Source organism: Tenrec ecaudatus, chromosome 1 (assembly GCF_050624435.1).
Source record: "Tenrec ecaudatus isolate mTenEca1 chromosome 1, mTenEca1.hap1, whole genome shotgun sequence".
NCBI classification, from domain to species: domain Eukaryota; kingdom Metazoa; phylum Chordata; class Mammalia; order Afrosoricida; family Tenrecidae; genus Tenrec; species Tenrec ecaudatus.
In genome coordinates this window covers 54,065,581-54,072,909 of record NC_134530.1, presented here as the reverse complement: position 1 = coordinate 54,072,909, position 7,329 = coordinate 54,065,581, and the positions used below count along the sequence as shown (strand labels likewise).

The 7,329-nt window shown below is 48.7% G+C and overlaps 1 pseudogene; it reads left to right on the top strand.

Annotated features, from left to right (window-relative positions):
* The first annotated feature begins 4,780 nt into the window (after nucleotides 1-4,780).
* LOC142434124 (small ribosomal subunit protein uS5 pseudogene) lies at nucleotides 4,781-5,636 on the top strand (annotated as a pseudogene).
* Nucleotides 5,637-7,329: the final 1,693 nt, after the last annotated feature.

Below are 7,329 nucleotides of genomic sequence, written 5' to 3'. Positions count from 1 at the left end.
TACAGATGAGACCGTTGAGGCCTGTGGAGATGACATCACTTTCCCAAGGCCACAGTCCAGAAGTGGTTAGATCACTCTCCTTTGTCCTGTTCTACTCAAGTTCTTCAAGTCCCCGGGAGCCAGAGGACAAAGTTTAGGGAGGGCCTGGCCCCACCTGTCCCAGCCAGGTTCCTGTGTGGACCTGACCAGAGGGAGCCAGGGCCTACACATCGGCAGATGAGAATGGAGAAGAGGGTAAGGGTAAGGGGCATGGCGTACCTGAACCCTGAAGAAGGCCAGATTTAGAAACAGAAGACTTAAAAAAATCAAGCTTAAAACAAACACACAAACTCGGTGAGCTTTTCGAAATCTAAAAATATTCCACGACAGACTTGTGTGCTGTGCTCTCTGTGCACCTAGAAGACGCCGTCTTCCCTTTGCTCTCCCTGCGCTTACTCCTCCCTTCTAAGGAAGCCCCTCCTCCCCTCGCCTCCTCTGCACTCCCGCCCTGCACTGTAAGCACTGAGGTTCAAGGGCACAGGGAGCTCCTGGTAAAGCCCAATTCAGCAGGTTTGGCCTGTGCTGGATCCCTCTTTCCGGACCTCATGCCCCCCACCTGTCCCAGGAGCCATTGGATGAGCTGAACAGCAATCTGGACACCAGCAGGACACAGAGCCACACATCTCCTCCCCCTTCTCAGCGCACAAAGGTGGGGAGACCAGGGCTCAGGCCCTCTAGACTCCATCTTCTCCTCCCCATGGGAGTAAATAAACTCGGCTGTCAAGTTGACACCAACTCATGGAAACCCCATGCGTGTCAGAATAGAACTGTGCTGTGTAGGGCTGAAAAAGCAAAACCTTTCATTTCACTTGTTTTTAATATAAGTTAATTCATTTTGTTGTTGTTGAGAACAGACACAGCGAAACCTAAAAAGCTGCATCCATCCAGCAATCTCTCCATGCACCAGTTAGTGACACTGACTACGTACTTCCAGTTGTCTCACCTTTTCCCCTCCTTTCTGAGTTGTTTCTTCTCCATGAACAGAAACTCACTGCTCTCTAAGGTTTCCATCTCGTCTTTCCCTTTGCTGCTGTCAATTTGATCCCATAGGGAGAGTTCTTCAAGGAGCACCCTGCTCAAGGCCGGCATTCCTTACTAGTGAAGCCAAATTATTGTTTGGTTTTAAGAAGACTTCCGGGGTAGTTTTGGCTTAAATATCAATGAAAATCCCAGGGCAACAGTTTCAGGGGTTCATCCACCTTCTATGGCTTCAGGATGTCTAGATTCTGTGAGAATTTGATGTTCTATCTACCTTTTCTCCCTTTTGGTCACAATTTTTCGATGAGATCTTTGATCAAAATGGAAGCAGGGCACCATCTAATTCTTCCGGTCTCTGGGAGGACATTGACCACAGATTCCACATCTTCCTCCTATTGTTGAATCTCCTTTCTTTGTTGCCGCAGGTGAATGGAGACTAACTGTGGTGCCTTAGAGAGCTGACTTTGCACTAGAAGATAGAACGGAGGCACTAAACATGCTATTAGGCCAATTAACTGCTATGTCTGTAAGCCTCCAAACCAAGGAACCAAATCCCAGGAGCTTTTGGTTGTAATAAGCAGCCTCAACTGAGACACATCTTTTGCTCATCTAACTTTTTATAGGTGTGAAACTCACTGGCAGCACTGACAGGGAGTGGTGGAGCAGCCTTACCCACCAACTGCACCATATAGTCACTGCTGTGAGTCCCTGTTCCCCTCTCCCTCCTGCGCCCCGGTATCCGCTACTAAACTCCCTTGTGCGTATGGTTGCCCTGACTTGTCATTTATATAGATGAAGTTGTACAATATTTGTCTTTTTGTGATTGACCCACTCACATCTCCATTTTCTAGGGCCCCCCTTCACAACGGACTGTGAAGGACAGGCATCTATTTCCTTCCATTCTGGAGGTTGAAGCCCAGATGCGTTGGTCGGTTGTGTGAGTTGGCCATGGCCCATCATGCTTCATTGCATCCCGGGCTGGGCTTAGGCCGCACCAAGCTCCCTTCCGCTGCGTGCACAGGCCACTCGCTCCTCCAAGCCTCTGCACGTGCTCTTCCCACAGCCTGCAGCATCTTCATTTTCCACCTTACCTGCTCCCCGATTCTCTACCAGGATCACTCATGCTCTTCTGGTTTGGAATCCAAGGCCCCTTCTCCCAGGAAGCCTTCCTACTCCCCTGCTCTGAACCTCCATGCACCACTTGGTAATCGTTTAGTCATGTCTGCTTTAGTGGACTCTGGACACCAGGAGGGCGAGTTGCACCCTGCTCATCGCTGCATCGGCACTCCTTATTATTGCCAGCTGTGCTTTCATGCACCCTGACGCAACACGTGCCCCACCCCGAAACAGGAGAAATGCTGCCTGGCCCTACTTGGTCACAGGCCTGATTGAGTGATTCATAGAGTGTCCACAGGTTTGGAAGTAGATCACCAGGCCTTTCCTCCTCCTTGTTCTTCGTCTGGAAATGCTGCTGAAGCCTGTTCAGATCACAGCAACACCTCGCCCTCCACTGACAGATGAGTGGTGGCTGTGTGTGGGGTTACACTGACCAGGAATCAAACCCAGGTCGTGGTAGGTGAGAATTCTGTCATCTCAGAATCACCACTGCCGCCCAGCCTCCAGCTAATATAATTGAAGTGGAACTAATTTATGCACGCACCCTAGCTCAAGAGCTACAGAGGATGGTGGAAACGGCACGGCTTTGGAACAAGGCAGACCTGGGTTCAGATCCCGCCTACAAATGTTACCGACCCTTGGCAAGGTGTGTCGCTTCGTGTAGCCTCAACTTGCTGGGAGGCAATTGGTAGTCTTAATGCCCGTCCCTTGGCTGTGGTGAGTAGGGTCATGAAGGTCACAGATAGTCTTGGGAGAACTCAAGGGCACCATGCCACGTGGAGCTTTATTTTAAAGCTCCCAGTCAATGCGACTCAATAAACAGAAACGATGCTGGCAGACTGACTGCTTTTTCCTTTTCTTTTCCCCCTCTCAGTTGGAAATACAAACGCCTGAGGTGTCTGAAAGGGGAATAAAGGGCATATGCACTGAGAATGACAACATGTCGACATCTGCATTAAACAGGTGGAGTGTATGAATTTTCTCCAGAGAGGGCGTTTGAAACTTTCATTAGGTTTATTGCGAGGTATTTGATACCCCCCCCCCCCCGCCCCACCTGCTGTAAATGGAATCGTTTTTATTTGACGAGTGCACGGAAATGTAGTTCAGCATATGTATTGATTTTGTATCCATCAAACGTACGGGATTTTCTTATGAATTCGATTTCTTTCTCTCTGGTCTCTTTCTGATTTTCTACACAGTTGATCGCATCCTCTGCAAACAATGACTGTTTGCCTCTTCCTTTCGAAGCTTTACACCTTTCATTTCTTTGTCGCTCTAACCTGCCCAGCGGGGACTCGGGTCTTGTTCCAGACCACACAGGCAAAGCCATCGGTATGATGCTTGCCATTGCTGTCAGCTACCACTGATTGGCCTCGGACCCACAGAAACCCCATGAGCCAAGCCAGGCCTTTATTCCTAGTGCATCGTAGTCTGGAAGCCCTGCTGAAACCTACCCAGCATTATAAAGCACTCAAGTCTCTAATGATAGATGAACGGGGACTGTACGTGAGATGTGGTGGTCTGGAATATAACTGAGGTCTCTTGCACAGAAGGTGAGAATTCTCCTACTGAGGCATTTGTAGATGCTTTCTGTCCTCCTAAGAAAGATCCAGTTTGTTCTCCCATTGCTAGGAGTGTTTCACCACGTGTCTGTAAGTTTGTTGTACTGCGGTGGCTTGTGTGTTGCTGAAAACCCTGTCGCAGGTAATTCAAATGTCAGCAGCTGGGATACACTCAAAGGGAACAGGTGTCAGCAGATCTTCCAGACTAACAGCAGACTCTGAGGAAGGAATAGGTGCTCGACTTCTCCGGAATTAGCCACTGAACGAACCCCCCCGTGGATAACAGGGGAACACTGTCAGTTCCTGGACACCTAACGAATAGAAGGGGAACATTGTCAGTGCCAGTGCCAGAAGAGGGGCCCCTCAGTTCAGAAGGCACTCAAAATATAGCTGAGGAAGAGCTGCCTCCTCAAAGTAGAGGTGACCATAAGATGCAGGTAAAGTGTGTGCAGTAAAGCCCGTGGAACCTTTGTTTGCTGATGGGACATGACTCAAAATGAGATGAGACCGCAACAAGCATCAATTAATAATTGGAACTTAAAATGTATACTATGAATCTCGGAAAACTGGAGGTCATTAAAAATGAAATGGAACACACAAAGACAGAAATTGTAGGTGCTAGTGAGCTGCAATGAACTGGTATTGGTCATTTTTGCAGCATAAATCATATGGTTTAGTGTGCCTGGAATGCCACATCAAAAGGAATGACATCACAGTCATTGTCAAAAAGGACACTTGAAGCTCTTTTTTGGAGTATATTGCTATCTGTGATAGGTTAACGTCTGAGCACAAGGACATCCAATCAACATGGCTATTACTCAAATTTATACATCTATCCCTATAGCTAGTGATGCTGAAGTTTTAGAATTCTACCAATGTCTTCAGTCTGAAATTATCAAATGTGCAATCAGGATACCTGGATAATTATTGACAATTGGAATGAAACAGTTGGAAACGAAGAGGAAGGAGCTCTAGTTGAAAAAAAAAAACGGTCTTGGTGACAGAAAGGAAGCTGGAGGTCACAGGACAGAACTTCGAAAGCCCTAAGAGTTCTTCATTGCGCTTCTTCTCTGAGAAAACACCCAATGGCGGATGACGCCGGTGCAGCGGACCCTAGGCCCGCGAGCTGGAGCTGGGGCGGCTTCCGCGGAGGCTTCCGCAGTGGCTTGCGAAGACGAGGACTTGGTTGCGGCCGTGGCCGGCGGCCGTTGACAAGGCCGCGGAGTTCGCGGGGCCAAAGCTGAAGACAAGGAGTGGCTCCCTGTCACCAGGCTGGGCCGGCTGGTCAAGGACATGAGGATCAAATCCCTGGAGGAGATCTCTCTGTTCTCCCTGCTCATCAAGAGGTCTGAGATCATTGACTTCCCCCTGGGGATGGCCCTCAAGGACGAGGTCCTGAAGATCATGCCTGTGCAGAAGCAGACCCAGCCGGCCAGCAGACCAGGTTCAAAGCCTTTGTTGCCATCGGGAACTACAACGGCCACGTTGGCCTGGGTGTCAAGTGCTCCAAGGAAGTCGCCACCGCCATCCGAGGGGCCATCATCCTGGCCAAGCTGTCCATTGTCCCCGTGTGGCTCCGCTACTGGGGCAACAAGATCGGCAAGCCCTGCACGGTCCCCTGCAAGGTGACCGGCTGCTGTGGGTCTGTGCTGGTGCGACTCATCCCTGCCCCCGGGGGCACTGGCATGTCTCAGCTCCTGTGCCCAAGAAACTGTTGATGAGGGCAGGGATTGATGACTGCTACACGTCGGTTAGGGGCTGCACAGCCACCTTGGGCAACTTTGCCAAACCCACCTTTAATGCCATCTCCAAGACCTACAGCTATCTGACCCCTGACCTCTGGTAAGAGACAGTGTTCACCAAGTCTCCCTACCAGGACTTCACTGAGCATCCAGGGTCTCCCTGCAGAGGGTCCAGGCTCCAGCGGTGGCTACCACATAGTCAATTTTATACAAAAAGTCATAAAGTGAATTGAGCATGCCCCCCCCACCCCAAAGACTTCTTTATTCCAAATAAACACCTTGTTCCAACAACACAAAAGGTTGTTACACACATGGAATTCTCCAGGTAGACTTCACAGAAAACAAATAGTCAAAGTCTGTGGGAAGAGATGGTAGAGAAGCTCAATATCAGCAGCTAATATCTGGCCAGGGGCTGACCGTGGAACAGACCATCAATTGCTCCTATGTAAGTTCAGGCTAAAGTTGGAGAAAATTCAAACAGGATGTGAGCACCAAAGTACAGCCTTGAGTATATCCCACTTGAATTTCCAGAGCAGATTTAACACGTTAAACACGAATCACAGAAGACCTGATGGGCTGTGGGATAACATCAAGGTCATTATACACGAAGAAGGGAAAGAGCAGACGAGACTGAGGCTTGCTCTTCATCGTAGAGTTGTTGTTCTTGTTAGGCGCTGGTGTCACAGAGTAGCCAAGGCAGATAGAAGAACGGAGCTGGACAGACAAACGTGAAGGGCAGCAAGGGGAAGGTGGCGTGAAGTGCTGTGATGAAATGTGCAAAGAGCTAGAGTTAGAAAACCACAAGGCAAGAACACGCTCAGCATATCTGGGAATGAATGTCCTCAAGAACAAACGCCAGCCTCGAGTTGCAACCTTGAAAGAGTCACGGCATCAAAAGAAGACGGACCATGCGGAGGAGTCAGTGTGTCAGAAAGATCTAGGTAACATTCAACCATTTCAGGATACGAGCAGACGAGCAAGAGCCAACGGTGCTGAAGGGCGAAGCCCCTGTTGCATTCAGAGCACTAGCCCAAAACGGGCCTCCAGGAATTGATGAAATATCAATCGAAGTGTTTCAAGAAACGGATGAAGCACTTGTATCTGCCAAGAAATTTGGAAGCGAGCTACTCGGCCAGCTGACTGAAAGAGATCATATTTGTGCCCATTCCAAAGAAAGGCTACCTAACACCATGCACAACTTATACAACAGTATCATTGCTATCAAAGACAAATGGAATTTTGCTGAAGTTCATTCCACAAGGATACATTGACAAGGGGCTGCCAGAGGTTCCGGCTGGATTCAGAAGAGGACATGGAACCAGGGATAGCGTTGCTGATGTCAGATGGATCTTGGCTGAAGGCAGAGACTACCTGAATGGTGTTTCCTTGGCTCTGCAAAGGCGTTTGACTGTGTGGATCACAACAAACTGTAGATCCCCTTGAGAAGAATGAGAATTCCAGGATCCTGAATTGTCCTCGTACGGAACTTGTACATGGATCAAGAGACAGTTGTGTGAACAGCACAAGGGAATATTGCATGGTTTAAAATCAGGAAAGGTGTGAGTCAAGGTTGTATCTTCTCACCATACTTTCTAAATCTGTTTAAACTCCCAAACTCACTTCCATCAAGTCGATGCTAGCTCATAGTGGCCCTACAGGACAGAGTAGACCTGCCCTTGTGGGTTTCTGAGTTGGTTTCTCTTTCTTTATGGGAGTAGAAAATATATACTTTCTCTCCTGGAGTGACTGGGGGTTTCAAACTGCTGACCTTGTAGTTAGTAGCCCAATATGTAACCACTATGCAACCAGAACCATTTAATCTTTATGTTGAACACACAATCAGAGAAACTGGCTTATATGAAGATGAATTCAGTATCAGGATTGGAGGGAGG